The following is a 19,658-nucleotide window of genomic DNA, read 5'->3' on the forward strand; positions in this document are numbered from 1 at the left end:
ACACCGGATCAATGTGGTTTTATTTTTTCCAGAAGCGACTGAAATTTAAGCCAACTGACTTTTCGTATTGCAAGCTAAAGCTTTTTTGGAGTTTACAATTCACTTTGATTTGATAGCGACTTTGATTATTATTTGGCAGTGCAATTGAAAGTTTTTGAAGCTTAAGGTTGTTTTTATTTTACTTATTTTTTTACTCTAAAGGTCATGTCAATAAATATATTTTTTTAAACATTTTTTCTCTTACAATTTATGATACTAGAAAGTGTATCCCCATTCGATGTATGAATAATATTTATAATTTCCGTTTTATTTATGTTGCCATTTGACTTTTGAGCCGTATCAATTTGTGTTTATTTCCCTGGATTTGGAAATGAGTTTTTGCCTTTGGATGTTTAACATAAACGACTTTATGGCCAGCCAATTGAGTCCCCCGAGCGAGGAGCGTTCTCAGAGGAGGAGGCGGTCGATTAATTGCCACCGATAGCAAATGGTAATGAGCCACGCCCCTTCCTTTCCCGATTGCCATCCACCTCACCCGTCCACATCCCCTCATCTGGCATGCATTGTGAGCAGCTAATCACTGTGAAATCTGCCCAAGCAATGATCATTGGACCAAAACGTGACATAATTTGGCCTCCAAAATGGGTGGGGGGGATATCTAATTGATGTTGCAACTGCTGTTCTGTTGCTGTTGCTACTACTGCTGCTGCTGCTGCACCCATTTCCTCGATGAGAATGCATTTAGAGCATTAAACAATTTCCATTCATCCATGGCTTTTCACCCAGCTTTTCACAACAAATTCGTTTTCGATTGAAACCATATTCGGTTCGGTTCCATGCAGATGCAGAATTTATTGAAAATCCAATTAGATAATAATACTTTTTGTTGCATGACACACGTATTTGCCTTGCCATCAATTATTGTTTGCTTTTCGTGTAATGCTTATTGTTATTTAACTTTTCATTTTAGATTTAGGCTACAATAATTAGTGAATAATCGATAAAGTGACAGAATCTATTTTCAAAAATTAATTATAACCAGTTTTATGGTGTTTAAAGAGTGGAAAATATGCTGTACAAAGATCAAAGGTAATGAGAACTTTCATTCATTCATTTCTTTACCATTTAAGCTTTCATTCAGCTTGTCATTCATTAGACTTTGCATTGAAGAGCCTTATTGCATTCAGGTAGTTCTTCGTTACCTGCACTTCCTGCTGGCTTTACTCTGGGCGATAAGCATTTGATTGGTTTCCCAGGAAACTGGGTTGGCTGGGCTTTATTAAAAATTCCATTACTACCCCAAAGAATGCGACCAAAACTGACAAATCAAAATTAAAGTGAACTGTTGTAGTTCAGGCTAACTAGCGACAATGTTAATTGCAATTGTAATTGCACTCGCACACAAACACACACACTCTCGCACAGAGAGTGAAAATCACAGCAAGGAAATCAGCTTTTTGCTTTTCTTTACCCCTCTTTTTGGGTTTCCCTTTGCCTCTGTACAGGTGAAATATGCGCTAATTACTGTACGCTTCGCTCCGCACAGAAAAGGGTGCAAAAATGGGCGATTTTTTGGAGGGGGTTGGGTTGGGGGCTGACGAAAAACTGGCGCAGAAAGGAACGCCATTCACTTGCGAAATATACGTAAGCAAGAGGCAACAAATGTCTAACAGAGACGACAAGTGCAGCAGCCAACGGCAGCAATACCAGGCTACAATTGCAGAAGCAGCAACAATAGAACAGCGGTAGCAACACGAACAACGAACCGGCAGCAACATCAACTGCAGCAGCAGCAGCAGCAGCAACAACCATCATCAGCTCGAGCAGCAAACAAAAACCAATTACAATTATATCTGCGCTTGGTTAATCATGTGAGTCCGCCGTAGAAGCGGGTATTAACTGCTGGTGTTGCTGTTGCTCCTGTTGATGTTGCTGCTACTGCTGCTGCTGCTGCTGCTGCTTTTCGCATTGCTGCCGCAGTTTGCACGTTGTTGCTTGTGTTCCGCTTGGTGGCCATTGTTATCTGAAAATCCAGAATGGGTGTAGGCCAGTTGACGGCAGAAGCCATCTTAAAAGGGTGCCACCGATTCGAGCGATATTGCTGCTGCAGCTGCAGCTGCAATTGTTGCCTCTAGTTGGTTCTTAGTTAGAGCTCACTTCCGCTCAATTGTAGTTAGTTGCTAGTTTGGGAATTGCGCTTGCTTATCTTGAACTTCCGGTTAGGACTTGAAAAGTTAAAGCAAGTATTAAGTGTTAAGCTTATAAATTTTATAGAAAAGAAGTTTATATTTTTACAATAAAGAGAAATCGGAAATTTCCATAATAAAAACCGATTTAAGTTTGAATTTAAAATGAAAACGGCACCAACTTTTTCACCAACTGAACTTATTTTTCCTTTTCCTTCCTTTTTCCCATGGGTTTTTCCTTTATTTGCACTCTCGGTCAACATAAACAATGAACCAACAACTGTGGCTGCGTAACGTGCAGCTTTTTTTACGTTCATTTTCCTTGCAGCATTTGCTGCATATTGTGGCTGTGGCACGTGAGATAAGCGCCAATTGGCATGGCCAAATTTGAGTAAATATGACGCGGTTGAAAAAAGCTTCTGTTGCAGAAACAATTTGCATTCATTTCGGACAGCCATTGATAGGGTGGCAAATGCCGCACATTACGCATACGCAACGTGTTGCGGCTACTACTGGCGAAGGTGGCACATCAGGAACACCGATCACGTTGCCTAATCAGGTTGCCAAATCATTTAATGATGCGTCATACTGGATCGATGTGTGTGTGTGTTGGTTTGTCCTCGCCCAGGACATTTTAGATATTCGTCCATGACTGGGGCAAAAAGTGCTCGGTTTGAATGTCATGTGGGGGCGGCGGCTGGGTAAATAGTGTGTGTTAGGGTTCAGGGGTCAACCTTGTCTAGTCATGCCATTGGCAAATTGACGTTGACAGGCGGAAATAGGAGTAAAAACCGGATGAGGGGCATCGATGCAGCTGACAACACATGTTCCATTGATTTGTGAGTAGGTTTTGCTGTTCTCGGTTAGAGCTAAATTAGTTTATGGCCCAAACATGTCAGTTAGCCAAATTGAGGGTAGAGTTTTTATGGCAGGGATTTACCAAAGATTAGTTATTTAAGCTTATCTCTCGATGACGTAAGTTGTAAAGCAACTTAACTTAAGGTATTATCATTTTTATTTAATACTTTCCAACAATGTAATTCGACTTTTATGCGCTTTTATTGATTAAAATTAATGCCTGGCAGTTTAGCTTTTGTTTTTTGTTTTGTTTTCATAAAACATTTTATCCATGACTATTTATTATCCTTAAAGTCCACGCACACATTTGTTTATGCCACACTAGTTTAAGCTGCTCTTTTCCGGGCTCAACTGAATCTGCGGTCTAACCACAATCCATGATTCAACAACAAGCTGGCGCCCTCCGGCGGACGGCACAACCAGATTTTTGCAATTAATTTAATTAGCTTTAGGACACCGACAGGGAAATACAAAAAAAAATGCATTTAAAAATTCACAAAATGCATGGCAGCAAAATGGAAACATTTTAATAATTAAACCGCAGAAAATGCTTATATTTTCCGTTTTTTATTTGTAATTTTTTTTTGCATATTTTTCTTTGACCCTTTCCCTCCTTCCCCACCCACCCAAACAAAAAAAAAGCAAACAGGTAAAACAACAAATGAGCAATGTGCAAAAAATGCAAGGGGGAAAAACTGAAATATTTTCAAGCGCGTAATTTGTCAGCCTGGCTGGGAAAAAACGGAGCCGTCGTTGGTTAGAGCCAAAAGTGGGGACACAACAAAAGCCAGTGGCAGGTCAGTAGTCAGGCCCGGCATTCTAGGCTGCCAAGGGATCAGCGCCTGCTGCCATAATTAGCATCCTCCCACTGTACTGTAACAGCAGAAATAGGCAACTGAAATACATCTGGCGAACAGGTCCAAAAAGCTCATTAACATAATGTGCGGTTACCTGGCCTGAAAAGGCTCTCCCTCCATCTTTAACCCCCCCTGCTCTTAGCTTCCAGTATCTCAGCAATTGCAGCTTGGAGATTTTTTTATTTGCCAGCTTAGACACGGACTTTATGAGAAATCTGCGGTCCACTTAATGGGCCACAAAAAACTGCATAAATAGTTTGGAAAACGACTGCGGCGGTGGGTTGCTTTTCACAGTGTTTTTAACCCATTAGCATAAGGTTGATAAATGTTAAAAATTAAGCTTATTAAGTTAATAAATAAAATGTAAATCTATAAATATGAAGATTTACATTAAAAAGTAGATAATTTATGCTTAAAACTAGTAATAATTTTCAAGCTCACTGCTAAAAAGAAAAAATGTGAAAACCAGCCCTGTCAAAAATATCCCAAAATAGGCACAACATAAACTGTTTATCTCATTAACAACCTGCTACACCTATTTCTTGCCTTGTTCTCTGTAAATTTGCCTTCTTTATGCGGTGTATTTCTCTTTTTCAGGACATTCTCTTTTTACACATTTAACTTTTGCATATCATTGAACATAGCTTAGTCCTGGAACAACGTGCCTGGCATGCTGAGCATTTCCTTCTCCTTTACACGTACATATATAATATATATATTCCATATAGCATGGAAAAATTCCCTCAACACCCGCACTGGCTGGTGTATATCGCACATTTCACTTTGGTTTATGAAAAATTCATAACAAAACATTTTTGCCTGTCACGGGCCACGACACAACAAATTTCAAATGGAATTCGCTCCGCTCCCCCTAGCACACACACACACACACGTTTCTATTTAAATGTTAATGCAATTGAAGTACTAGAATTTCTCATCCCCCTTTGCTGGGGGAATCCTTGAAGTTTTCCTTCCCCCTCAAGTGTGTGCCACAGTTTTCATAAGCCACGCAGTCTGACATCGGTTGCAACAATCAAATGGCAGTAATTAAATAAAATACTGTTGAGAAGAAGACGTTCCAGCCATGAAGACGCATTAAAGTAACTTCTTTCAATCTCAAAAACCATTCAACTCTGAGCAGCTTAACGCTTCTCTCGTGTTTTTCCTATTTTTCGCTCCTGGCAATTGCCGCATTTGTATTGCTAAACCAACAGCAATTCACAACGCCAAGTTGGCTTAAACGATTCCACATAAATATGACAAGTTGTCGCTAGCGAAGGGGGAAAACCAGAGCCAAGGATGATTTCCGCTTTTCCGCATTTTTCCGCCCTGAGACATCTCTGTCCTTGGCCAGGGAAAAAGGATCTCCTGCAGCGGAGAGCAAAAGCTGCTGCTGCTGCTGCTGCTCAAGTGGCTGGCGACGCTTATGAAAAGTCATGTGATGTATTTGCGGCCATTAAAGTGGCAAAATGGCTGCCACACACACACCCGCACACCCAGTTAAGCTATTTTAGGAGTGCGTGCGGTAAAATGAATATTTATGTTGGCCATGTGGCGTATACATAATATTTTCATGGCATCTATTAGTTTGTTTGTAGAGGACAAGAAGAGGAACGGGGGCTAGGGAACGGCTAGCAGATAAGCCTGGGAAAACCTTTTAGTTAAATGTCAAGAGCTGCGGACAGTTTTCATCTCCGCAAATCATTAATCAATTTGCCGCAAATGTCATCGTCACCTGGTCAGAAAAGATGCAAAAACGCAACTGAAGTAAAATTATGAGGTAGATGCTGATGATGATATTTCCCAGGCGTTAATTAACAGTAAAAACCAGACAGACTCGACTCGCTTGGCAGGCGTGACCCGGCAAATAAACTTTAACCCCTGTCAGCCAGCTTTCCTTACACTGGGGGAAAATGTTAGATTTCCTTAAACTAAGGCCCTTGGGAAAAGTAAGGCCTAAAATTATATTTTAAAAGCCAAACAAATGACATGCTCATCTTAACCTTTCATCACTTAAAATCCAACTAATATTAACTTAAATTTTACAAATTTCAAGCATTTTTCTCTCTGCACTATCGTGCCCTGTCAACCAGTTAACATTTTTCTGCCAACTGCACTTTTGCATATATGCAAAATGAATGTGGCAAATTCAGTATATATTTATTTTTTTTTCATTCTCCTGGCACACATATATGTATATTTTTATGGTCTGCTGACAAATTACGCGAACTTTCCATTAGTACGAGGTTATGACTAAGGGGAATGGGCAAGCGGGCCACGGAGTGCTGTTAGAATGAGAGGTGGATTTGTCCATGACTTGTCATTTAATGCCTGAACTTTAAAGTAGCGAACACACACATAAAAAAAACTTATTCCCAGGCTGAACTGAGCAATTGCCTTAAATTGCTTTTTAATTGTCTAAGCCGGTAAAATGAAAGACAGGAGAAGATTTCTTTCTTCTCAAAAAGTTTCAAAGCTAACCAGGTAAACACACTCCATGTAGCCATATAGCTTGGTAGAACACCTGTCGCCGACAAAGATTAATCTGTTGGAGCTCATTAAAATGTCAGTTTTAATATACGTATGGCAAACACCAAGTCTTCCTGGCTACATCCTTCAGGCGGAAGATTCATTTGGGGGGCCTCTAAATAATATGTCTACATGGCAAGTTCAAGGAACTCCTGGATGTGGAGGAGGCAAACATCGCCTTTGTTTCAGGCTTTGATGGGAAAGCGGGGTTGGGGTAAATAAAAAGGCTACAGCTCTCCTCGGGGCCCTTGATATATGGTCCAGCATATCCACCATGCATCATTTGCTGAGGCAGCAGGCAGGAGGATGAGATACTAATAAATTTATTACAGCCACACGCATGCTGGCGGAGATGGGGCAGGGAAATTCCAGGGGGTAGACACACGCTAATGATGTAACCACATTTGGTTAGAAAATTATCTCCACATCAAAAGGGAAAAGGGAGGGGGAGGCGGGGGAATGACATGTTTTTAATGAGTACTTTCAGTGGTTTTCATCAGACTTAAAGTTTGACTTTAAACCACCTAACGCCGTCGCTTGGTGGCTTAAAAAGTTTTACCATCTCATCTGATCTATATAGGGCATAGAGAATTTTTCCCTCCTTCACTTCCTGTTGACAAATTGGCTTAGTCAAAGTTGCTTAAGCAAAAGTTTAGCTTTAATTTGGGCTTAGTCTGGCCATTAGGCAACAGCTGGCCATCCTGCAAACTTACCATACATCCCATTTGTCCGTCGTTTCTGGCCCGGCTATTAACGGGCCATTTACCGAAATGGTTTTCTGATTAGATGCCAAAGCGGAATTTGCCGGGGAAAATCTCTTATCAAAAGAAAAACTACGCCTCTGGTTTATAGTTGCAACTGCCACTCAACTTTTGCTCTCAGACTCTGCCTAGTCAGTCATGAGATGAAATTGCCGCGATAAACTTGATGGAAGTGTCTGCTCCGTCTGCTAGGAAAATTGGAGTGGAAAACAGTGGAAGGGGGGAGGCAGTAGAAGTTGGGGAAAAACCAAGAGGAGCAGAGATTTATCAAAACTGGGCAATCTGCCGGAGTCTGTGTCTGTCTCGCCTTCTTCTTCAACTGCTGTTGCCGAGTGTGTAAAGTAATTTGTTTACCAAATGACAGGCTGGCAGTTCTTTGTAAGATGCAGGGAGAGGAAAAGCGGCCAGATTTCAAATGAAATATTTAATTATGCGCCAAGAAAAAAGCAACAAGTTTGTTTTTTTATATATTTTTAAGAGGGGGAGAGGCAGCGTGCTGAAATGTCCATGCAAATCCACTTTACACCATCTTACAAAATGCCAAATGCGTTCAGAATTTTTGAGCAGCTTGCTCGGGCCATTTAGAGAGTGGAAAACGGGCGCCTATTTTTAAATAAATTCAAGGTGGGCTAAATATTTAAGGAGGATAGAGAGCGGGAGAGAAAGAGAGAGAATTTAATTCAATTTTTATTCGGTTTTAATTGCCGGCTCCTTTTCTGTGTGGAACTTTAAACATCGAATAAATGGCTTCATTCAGTTGGAAAACAAAGGAAACTATTTGATTTGCGGTTGATTTCATTTGATTTTAAATCCAAATTATTTGCCAAAATTGGTTTAAATCTAAGAAAAGGAATGTTTTTATTTGCATTTTATTCAATAAACTTTCTTTTGTATTACTTTAGGGATATTTGCTCAGATTTTTGATTGAGTTTTTATAGAAAGAATAGCAAAAATTTGAATTTGAAATTTTAAATAGATTTGTTAGCTTTTAAAAGTACCGATCACCCTAATCGTTTGACTTTTGATTGATGGCCTGATCGTTGGCTGTCATAAGTTGAGCTCTACTCATTCAGGGCCATTCACTTAATTTGTTTAATTAAGGCTTAGCCCAAACATTGTTTCAATTGAGCAGAGATGAGTGAGTGCTCGTCGCTGTCAGATTCGCAGTCGCACTCAAGGCAATCAACTTTTGAGCCAAATCAAAGGCGCCTGATTAATATTTATTATTTCATTAGCTCATTACACCACATCCAATTGTGGGTGGTTTGGGATTGGGTTTGGGATTGTATTGGATTTGATTGTGGTTTGGCTGTAATTTGAGCGTGATGCCTAAGGCTCTTATGGGCGTGGCAAAAGCCATGAGTGAGTGTGCGTGTGCCAAGGTAACTGGATAGATGTATGTTGGGCAATTTTTTGTTGTTGTATTTTCTGTGGCAACTCGTCTTGCATAAGTCGGTCGTGTAATTCGAGTCAACACCTCGAAGCCCCCTAGCTAAACCGCACTCCAATGTAAACATCGTTTCTCCCTTTATGCACCAAAAAAAAGAAACAAAGTTATTATTTTTCATTTTCTGTACAACTTTTTGCCATTTCCCATTGTCTCTCTGTTGTTGGCAGCGAAATGCCATTAACTTCCTGTACTTGCCACTCTTAATTGGTATTGTTGTTGTTGTTGTTGCTGTTGCTACTGCTATTTTTGTGTCTAATTTGTCAAACATTAAACAGAGGGTCGTAAATAAAACAATCAACCCGAGACATTTGGACATTTTGCAATGAATTTTGTTTTGTTTCTTTATTTTTTGGAAAGCGGCGAACCATGAAGGTTAAATGACGGAGCACATATAAACGCAATCTATATGGCAGTGGGTGTGTATTAATCCATGGGAATTTTATGGGACTTAGAACGCAATAAAAGGTTAGCTAGTTCGGTTTTTGTTTATTTTACAGAGCCATATGGCATGTTGGGTAGCGGAATGTAAGCATATTTTTGGAATTAAACAGAGAGAGTGTAGTATTTATTATTATTTAATGGATTAGTACACTTAGTAAGCTTCTTAAATTGATTTTTTTAGAGAGCAAAGACTTCCCTCAATCACCATGAAGTTGCAAAAACTTTATCGGCAATAATAAGGGAGGCAATCTTGATGGCTATTGTTGCTGTCGCACTCACGACAATTCTCGTCTCGTACGAGACACAAATTAGCATTAGTATGAGTAATTAACTTAAATACAATAGAACCATTTAGTTTTCGCCAAATTGCACACAGCAACGCACACAACACACAACGAGGCATCATTAGAGGGGGCGTCATTGTGCGACTTTGGCTCCCTCGCACACAATTGAAAATTTTGCAAAGCTAAATGAGGCTTTCGGTTGTTGGCTGGAAAGTCTATAGGGGAGGGTCTATCTAGGGAGGCTATATCTCTATATACATTTATGAAACTAGTTGGGATGTCGACATTTTGGACTGTAATTACGCGAGAGCACGTCAACTGACCGCTCCAACGACTATCGAAGCCATCGTCCTCTGATTCTCAGCGTTTTTCTGTTTTTTGTTTTTTGTTTTTTTTTTGTTTTTGGAACCCCCTCCCTATGTACCATGCATATTAGATTTTCAGCTGGGCTTATATATACGCTAGATATCGTGCTTTTAAAGAGGATGTTTTGGGTGTGGGGGTGTGCAGTAACGTCGAATCGGATCTGTATAATTTGTGTGCGATTTTTTGTTGTCTATGGCTAAATGGACATTTCATGACCCAAATTTCTGTACCGGCTAATGAGCATTTGATTGAGTCTGGCGCTTTTTTCTCCTATTGATATTCCTGTCAGCCAAGCGTAACGAATGTTATTTTTGTATACTTGCGTGATGGTTTGAGATAAATTTCAATAGATACACGAAACCTGATAGTCCATATAATGAGCAAGTACATACCTGAAAATATAAATAAAAAAAAAACGGAGAGAAATTAGATTATTTATTACATTTGCTAATAACATTAAAGCCTAATTTCATTTTGCTTAGTCGAACAGAGAAAGGCCATAAATTATAAAAAGTTTGCCCAGAAATGCTGAATCAACAGTTGAGCCAGCACACTTAACCCATGTTGACCGGCGACAATTTTTCCTTACAGACTGCCAATGGCCCTCTAAATGGGTTTTTCCCCCTATTCATTCCCAACAATGGCCATTCAAAAAGCTCGATGATGTTTTCTATGCCCAAGTATTTCCACTGCCTTTCTGCTACTCCTTTTTATTGTGTTTTTTTTTTGCTTTTTTTACTTTGCCACACCGACATTTTGGAATTAAGCGGCGATTCCTTTCTTATTTGCCGCCTTTCTGGAAACTCCTCTGCCTGCCTTCCTGGTTCGCCTTTTGTGACGTAAATAGGCGGAAAAGAAAATTATGTTTACGCAAAAGGAGGCCGCCGGGGCAGGCGGTGGGCTGTGTGGCAAGGGAGTTTCCGTCGGTTTCAGGTTTCAAACGGGTATCCCTTTGGGTTGGTTTACAGTGGGTTAAAAGGCATAAGGAAATAATTGGAACTTTCTATGAAAAGTTACTTTAATTATTAGATTTAACTTGGTTAATAAGTGCTTTTCATGAAGTAAATTTATTATGATTTCCAGGAGAACTCCTCTGTGAATCAATATCTGATATCAAATATTATATTTCCCAATCAAAACCAACTTTTAAAATGCCTTAATCACAAATACTATTTATTTCACTTGATCTTAAAAATATCTTTCATTTAATTATTGTGTTGGCTTCTATGAATGACCACAGTGCATCCTGGCGGAACTGAAAATCGCACCCTAACGTGGCACGCAAATTAAATGAACTGTTTACCCAGCTACATGGATACCCAGGCCTCAACCCTCTGGCAACCCCCCTTTTTGCCACTCTTTTGCGCTGCCATTAAAATCATGCTTCAATGGTTTTTGACCATTTTTACCCCCTTCATTTTGTTGTTGTTGGCCCCGGCTTGAATGAAGTTTTTTTCAGCTTTGTTGCATCGCCAGATGAAGGCAGCAGCAGCAGCAGCGTACAAAGTTCCAAGCCAAGTGGCAAAGTGGAACGTGGAGCTTGGAGCTTGTAGCATGGAGAATGGAGCGACTTTTATGCCACGCCCACCATTTCTGTTCTAGGTAAATGAACCTGTAGAACACTTGCCTGCTAAATGATTTACGCACTTTGGGAAATTTAATGGAGCAATTTTCCCAGTCAGTTTAGGGGAGGGAGAAAATCTTGAGAAATCGCCAGGGGTTGGGAAACGAGCAAGTGTCTTGGCCTTGTCTTAAATTTGTTAAATCAGCAGGGCGTGTCTTTAAGTATTTTGCATATATATATGAAGGTATTAATCTTCTGACTTTAAGAAAATTTGTGTTTTTCTGGACTTTTAAGGCATATTTTCCTTTTCTTTAAAAAGTCCTGGACTCATCGAAGTTTTCCCTGAAAATGATTTTGATACCCCAATTACCATATCTATCCATCGGTAACCTCAGTTTCGCTTTCAATCTTTTGGTGTTATTCCGAAAACTTTTTTGTTTGTTTACTTATTGAAGTCTGTCCCCTTGTCGAGCAAACTGACAGCCATTCTTTCCTTTGGCTTGCATAAAACATCAAAAGCTGTGTGAAAACAGAATCCTCCTGCCAAGGCTTTAATGCTCTTCCCCCGCTTTGTCTCTCTTCCTCTATATAACGCACATGTTAAACAAATAAGGACCATGAAGCTGGGAAATATGAAAGATGGAAAAAAAGTGGGAGAAAAAACCGAACTGATGGCGGCCCCTAAAGCTGTGCTATGATTTTTTCCGAATGCTGTTTTGTTTTTTCGTTGTTTTCTGTGATGCAATGCATGTTGTTGTTGTTTGGCTGCTGGAGTGCAGAGAAAAATAAAATCGCATAAACAAAAGGCGCCCTAAAGTTGATTTCCGGTTTCCGCTCAAATGGCTGCCGCTACCACGAAACCATCCCCTCAATTTTCGCGTGAGAATTCCGTGCGAGATTGAGTGCAGCTGCAGGGTAATTGTTGGTTTCACTAGGTGTGTGTGTTTGTGTGTGTGTGCGTGAGGGCATGTGGGCGTGTCTATTGGGGTGTGTAAATTTCATATTTTATGATTGACTCCGCGCCCACGCAGTTCGGAAAACTGAAAGCAAACAAAAACAATGCTTTTCCACCAAATTTTACAACAAAATAAGAGCTTTTTAAGGAGGGATGAGCAAGTTTTTTGGATTTTTATGAAAATATTTATTATTCTCTTGAAAAAATAGAAAATTACAAATCATAAATTATAGATTTTTATTGTTTATTTGCAGTTGTAAAGAAAATATCTTTTTCTTCTGAAAGTTTTAAACAATTTTCAAGGTTTTCCTTTAAAAAAATTCACATTGAAAAATCAACTTCTGTTCTTAACTAAGCGGATTTTTTTCTTGCTAGCTGATTGGATGAACTGGCCTTTGGCATAGCCAATCTATGGAAGACCTCGAAATAAAATAGCGAAACAAGCGGAATGTTTGCATGAGTGCAGATGGCTGATGGGCAGGGGTCGAGTTGCGGTTGTTAAGGAGGAGGAAAGAACACATGTTCGGGGACTGCGGCCTAATTATGATGGACGGCAAACACTTTTGGTGTTCTGTGCCCACTAATGAAGCCCTCCCAAGTGCGACAGATCAAACACACAGCACGCGCCGTCCAAGAATTATTTCGACTCTCCAAGGAACTCAAGCGGAAACAAAGCAAATAGTCAAAGAGGGAAGCTAGGAGTAACAAGAATGGCACTCACACACACACACACACACACACAGACAAATCGTGTGGCATGTGGCATTGTCATTTGTCTTTGGCCTGTAGAGGATGTTGATCCGCTCTCTCACTCCCCGAACGAAGCTTCCTGATTGCGTGTTGTCAGCACATTACCGCCAACATGTTCAACACATTAACGTTTGCCATTCGAGGAGGGGAAGAACTGAAGAATCTTTTGTCTATATATTATATATAGGGTCCAGTGCTCTATTTATTTAGTGCCACATCACTTACTTTACACTTCTTCTTGGCCACTTTTGATGGGACATTTGCAATTTGAGTGAAAACAAACAAGGGGAAGGAATTAATTAAGGAATGTGAAATTTCTTTCTTGCCAAACTTCATTATTTATCGGGAAATATAACAATAAATAGAGAGTTAAACTTTATTTTCTACACAAAAGGGGTTATAATATTTTAACTTTCACCGCACTTCCACTTACTAATTCAAAGTAATTGCGTTTTTGATGACGGACAAAGGAAAACCCTTTCCCGTCTCCACATAAAATCCTTCTTTTTCTACAAGGGCAACCCAAATTTAACCGCAGCGTGTAAATTAAATTTTCCGCAAGGCACAACGGTCAGCTAGCTTATAAATTTTCAATTGATGGGAATTCACTTTCCCCCCGCCCGCTCTCCAAGTTCTACCCAACTCCATCAATATTTAATTGAGCTTAACCTTTTTTCACTCACTCGCTGGCGTTGACCGCAGGAGCTTCAACTTCAACTTGCCAACAGTTTGTCCACCCCCTCGAAATAAAAAAAAAGAACAACAAGGAAGGACAACTCAAATGAAACTTCAATTATTCCACGTAAAAAATAAGCAGCTGAAGGTGAGGAGGGTTTGTTTTTTTGGTAGACTTTTTCCCTGACCATGAACTGTAACTAAAACATGGAAAACCAAAAAGAACGAAACCAACTGAACTGAAAAGGAAGCGAATTTTTATTCACTTTGTTGTTTTGGCCTTGTCACGATTTTGTGTTTACAAAGAGCAGGAGTTGGTTGTAGGTATACGGCATGTGCCCCACCATTTCTGTGGGTTCGGAATCTTTTCATTTGCCGTCGCCGTTACCTTTGTGCCGGCCATCCCCAAAATGCCCGTTTGCACTTATTTGTTTGGTGATTTGTTTGAGTTGCGTGTCGATGATGACACAACACAAAACATCAGCACGGGCAACAACAACAACATAAGCTGGAAAAAAAAGGAGCAACAAAAACGCTAAGTGAAATTTTTGCCACCCAAAAATCACCCACTAACAAAGGAAAAAACGGGGGGGCGAAACTTATAATAATCATAAAAAAGGCAGCAGACGGCAGATGTCGCATTGCATACAAAAAGGCGCTGGGAGGGGTGAAAATGAGTTGGGAGAACGTGCGAAGAGAGGAAACGGCCAACTGACCGAAACCGGAAATTGTTGCAAATGTCAGCAACATTTTTTGTATATATGTTACGTGTTTACAGAAAGCCTTATTTATTGGTTTGGCGAGAGATGGAAAAGAGGAAAAATGGTGAAAAAGTTTATAGCAATTTTCAACAGACAAAAATGAGACAGTTAGAAGGAAAACTTCAATGGAAAGGACACATAAATTTATGTGAAATCCATTCAATAATAACCCAAAACAAAGAAGACCTTGGGTAATAATCAGCTTTAGTCTCAATCTTCTTTGTAAGCCCACCGAATCACCCGCAATTAATTCTTATTCCCAAAAGAAAGAAGACCCTCTCTTGGCCAAAAACGAAATCCATTTTTATTATGCTTTAATTACTTGTTTTTGCACTCTTCCCCATTTTTCTTTTTTGGCTGGTCTGGTTGATGGGGAATTCTCGTTTATGAGGCGTTTGCATGTTGTGTCGATTTGATGGCAACGCATAAACAAGAACACGAGACAAGGACAAAGCGTTGTATTTAGACAGAGAGAGAGAGAGAGAGAAGGAGAGCTAAAGAGAGAGAGAGACAAAGCAGCGACTAATGAGTTTTAAGGGGCCAAGAGATGTGGCTCCCGGGTGCGATATACCGGACGTAATGAGCACAGAAAACAAAAGGCGAAAAACTAACCTCTAAATGGTCAAAACCAAATGGAACTCAGTTCAGCTCAGAAGGAAAATGCGATTCCAGAAACAGTTAAAAGGAATATTAATGATTGCAGGAGGAGATTGGGATTTGGTGGAATTCCCAACCGGCTAACATGGCCAAGACCTGCAATGTTTGCCCAGGTTTATGACTGCACTTCCTTTCTTCTCATTTCCATCAACTATCTGCTTTCTTTCTCACCTGACGCGTACTTTCTTTCATCCTTTTCACCCACGCATATACAGGTAATTAAGAATTATGGGCCTGGGAGTCGAGGCCGAACAGAACTTATTAATTTCTGCATTATTTAAGCGTGTAATTTATGTGTTCAGCTGGCATTTTTAATTGCATTACACGGCGGTAGGTTAATGCATGTTAAATGCATAATGAGCACCGCAAGTCGATGGGAAGAGCTGAATGCTGAATGCTATATGGCGGTGGATGGAGTAAAGTGTCACACGAGGTGACGTTGCATGGCGTTAGTTTTATTAATTGAAGTTTAATCAGCGACAGCTGCCACAAGTCACGTACCATTTCTCATTTCCCAACTAGCTGCCTGGCAAAAGGTCAAATTCACTGATGATTTTGATAATAAAGTTGGCCTTAACTGCTGCTCAAAGCTACTTACAAAACTAACTTCTGGTATCTAAGATCTTTCTTCAACGACCTTTAGTTGAGTGGGTCTTTATTTTCACTATTTTTATGTTGGCACCTTTAGTTTTACACAAATTATTTCCGATAACATCTTGAGAGTCTTAGCCTCGCCTTTCTTTCCTTTCGCTGGCCTGAACCTTTTAATAATTTCATTTAGCGCGAAATTGTCTTTAGCCAAATTGAATTAAGCCACCACCCAGGCAGCCAGAAAGGCATCTTCTTGGGGTTTTTCTTTTTTCCTCATTTTTATAGAGTCTTTAGTTACACTGGAAGAAACTTGCGTTAAAGGAAGGTGTCTTAAGGAAAAGGTGACATTCTAGACAAGAAGAACCCATTATTAATGCTCTCATTTATCGTATCTTGCAAACAAAATAAAGATTATTTTACAGTGCATTTAGGTCAGCTTAACCCAAAACTTAAAGGTTGGCACTTGCGTTGGCCTAATGGCGCTCAAGATGCTTCAAGGACTTGGCCGCAAAGTGGACATTGTTAAAAGGAATGGTACCTGATTGGAAATGGAATTTGAAAGTGGCACCGGGACGGGACCCGAACATTTGACCACGTAAAGCAATTTGCCAACTGCATCGATGTTAGCTTAAAAGCCTTGTCAAAAACAAAAACTAAAAAAAAAGGAATGGGAAAAATCAGAAAACTCAACTCTTTGGCATTTCGAGGGGTTAACCCCTTTTGGGAAACGGAAAACAGCAAGGACAAATAAAATGCAAAAGTAAATAAGTAAATAAAATATATACAGTTGACATTTTGTTTGCAGGGACGGGGTGTAAAAGAGGGGCGTGAATTGTTTTAGCCGAAAATTCATTGGGCCAAAAAGGCTATAGCTTTCCCTTTCCAACTCATAGGTGTTTTGCCCTCATTTTCGTTCGGTTCTCGTTTTTATTTTTAGGTACCATATAGTAGGTGAGCAACAGTTTGCAAACTTTTTCTTCTGTTTCGTTAGACAGGCTGACAGTCTGACGCGCGCCACCTAGTGGCCAAAACTCTCAACTTTGATATTCTTCTTGGCCATTATTCTATTTGCAATTTTGCGCACAAACAACGGCAAATAAATAAGCAAATTGAAAAAAAAAAGTAAATAGAAACAAAATAATGCAAACAAACTGGAAAACTGCAAACTGTCAGGGGAGTGAAAATGGAAAGCGGTTGGCAGGATGGGTTTGAAGCTGGAAGCTGAGGCAGCTACCATTTTGGCACATGGCAATTTCCGTTGAGTGCACATGACAAAAATGTGGAATGTGCATAAAAAGTGAGAGGATGAGGTGGGGAGGAGGAGGAGTAGAAGGTGCAGCTCCAGCGACAGGCAAAAGGGGGTGAAATTCCTTTTGCAAACTGGCAAAAAGTTAAAAGTTTAATTGTGCGCAACTTTGGGCAGGATGTGATGTCAACCCAGGCCAACCGGGGCCAAAGGACATCTGTGACAAGTTCTATTAAGTTTATTTTATATATATATTCTCACATTTTGCATTTAAACAAAGCAGAACGTGCTGCCACAAACTTGTTGTTGCAGTTGCAGGAAGAGGGGTTCCTAGGGTTAAGTGGAAGGAATCTGGAAGGGATCTTGGGGACCAATGGTCACTCGATTGCATCGCACACACACACACACACACAGACGCACTTTTATATGGCAGGTTGCGCACACTTGACTGCTCGATGGCCCCAGAAGTCCGCCACTTTGCATCAGTTTCAGGACTCTTGGGCAGCACTCTCCCTTTTCTGCTTCCACGCCCTTAAATACGAAATATATTCCCAAAATTTTCACTGCCCAGTTAAGCAGTTGAAAATAAATCGTTTTTGGGGTTGTATGAGAATGTCTTTAGAATTGGTAAACTGACTGACTTTTCCGACTTACTCATCCTTACCACAACCTGGTGTTATTTTTAATAAAAATTGAAATTTTTTCTGCAGTGGAGCCGTGGGGAATTGGCTTCCTTGCACTCATAAAACGTTTAAATGAAAAAAAGCAATATGTTGCCGCCTGCAGATGACAAGCAAACATCGTGGCCAGGATGCATCTGGGAAACGGAGTGGCTATGCCTGCGACTTGAGGTCCCAGTAAAATATTTACCAACCATCAGCCGCTGTCATACTTTTTTAATTGACTTATCAATAATTCATGCAGCTCTCACACACAGAGACAGGTACTCACACACATGTGAAGGACCAAAAGGAGTGAGAAGACAGTGAGCCGAGAATGAATACTCATAAATACAAATGAAGTCAGATTGCAGTGTGAATGAATAGGATGGGCAGGCAGGCAGGCAGGGAGAGAGAGTGAGAGAAAATGGAGAAAGGTGAATTGCATTTATAACTCTTTTTTTTTCTCCAGCTGCAGGTCAACGACTCTCAGGTCGTTTTTTTATCCTTTAACACTGCAGGAAGATTTTGCCTTCGTTTACTTTTCGGCTTGATATTTATTTTGATTAATTTAAGTCTCCTAGTCAGTAATATTTTTCATTTTCATGTGCAACTTTATCTTCCAGCGTCCATGGACCTTACTTGTCTTTTATTTTTTGGCAAAGACTGCAGGGGGTCAGGGTGAAATGCAACTTGGAGCCAAGTGATTGATGCATTTTTAATGCGAATTTCCGTAGGAGAATTGCAGCAGTAAGGCGGTAAAAGGTTCTTTATGGCCAAGAAAATATCTCTGCAGTTTACAAATATAAATTTCAGCTTAAATATGGCTTGTTATTGGATTAAGTCAGGGCTAGGATCTTTAAGTATATGTAAAACTATTTTCTTTAAGGTTTAGTCATCAAAGATTTAAAGTCTCTCAAGGAAAATGTATATAAAAATTATATTTCAAGTGTAAGGTAATCCGTTTTCCGAACTCGAACTTAAAACTTGAGCTTTGTTAGCCAAAACTTTTGCTTCACCTTTAACCTTTAGCCAACTATTCAGCAACCTGTGCGATAAAAGGACTTCAATAAATTTCCCAAAATCACGCGCACATAAAAATCCATAATCGTAGTAGAAATGAGAAAAGTAAAACAAAAGTAAGAACATTTTTTTATCAAGGATAAAATCAAATTTAACGCATCGCCTGGTTGTGGTAGTAGTAGTAGTCCCCCCCCTTTTGTAAGCCCCTCTCCTTCCGTTCTATGTATGCGTGTAAGGCCACGTACCCACTTGACATGAAGGCAGTGCAGCGAAGCGAACGATGGGTGGTGGGGTGGTTCAGTGAGGGGGGCTGGGCTGTTTGGGTGGCAGGGCACGTGCCGCGCGGATTACGCGTGGCATGCTGCTGCGAAGAAATATGAAAGGAAAGCAGCGTGAAATATGTGTAGCATAAGACAAGGCGCATAATCAAAATGTAAGCAACAACAACACATAACAGCAGAAGCAGAAGCAGCAGCAGCAGTACAACCACCAATGGATGCACATGCCACTTACACAACTGCAAAGGCAACGCCCCTCATTCCCAGCCTTCTCGCTTAATTTTTTTCCCTGAGCTTCATAAAGCAGCAGGCTATCCCCCCTTGTTTTTGGCCAAAAACAAAGGGCGCCAAAGAAAAATCTTACGCCCGAGCTGCCAGTTGATGTAGCGCACCATTATTTCAGGGGATTTTTAAACGAGGAGACGGGGGGCTTGTGCTTGTATTGCGCCAGCACTCGACATATCGATCATCCTTTATATTTGCAGCTCAAAATCAGGCGAAAGTCTTTAAATGCATCAAATGAAAGCGAGTGATTGAAAAGGATTTTAGTCCTCAGCACATGTGGGAATTTATGAACTTAAAAAGCATTTTTAATATGAGATCGATAAATCATGTTCATAAATGAAGTGTATTTAGCTTGGGCAGGGGAATTTTTCTAAGTTTTTTGGAGATTAAGTTAGATTATTAGAAAGTCTGACAAATTAAAGACAGAAAACCACACTTTAAAAATATCAAATCAGGTAATAATGTTCTTTTCCAAGTTCTTC

The 19,658-nt window shown here is 40.1% G+C and overlaps 1 protein-coding gene across 1 annotated transcript in view; it reads right to left on the reverse strand.

Annotated features, from left to right (window-relative positions):
* LOC108105247 (protein couch potato) overlaps positions 1–19,658 on the reverse strand; it is a 99,103-nt gene that overhangs the window by 26,604 nt on the left and 52,841 nt on the right. The gene's annotated exons all lie outside the window — the stretch shown is intronic.

The sequence above is a fragment of the Drosophila eugracilis genome, unplaced genomic scaffold (assembly GCF_018153835.1).
Source record: "Drosophila eugracilis isolate 14026-0451.02 unplaced genomic scaffold, ASM1815383v1 contig_75, whole genome shotgun sequence".
NCBI lineage: Eukaryota > Metazoa > Arthropoda > Insecta > Diptera > Drosophilidae > Drosophila > Drosophila eugracilis.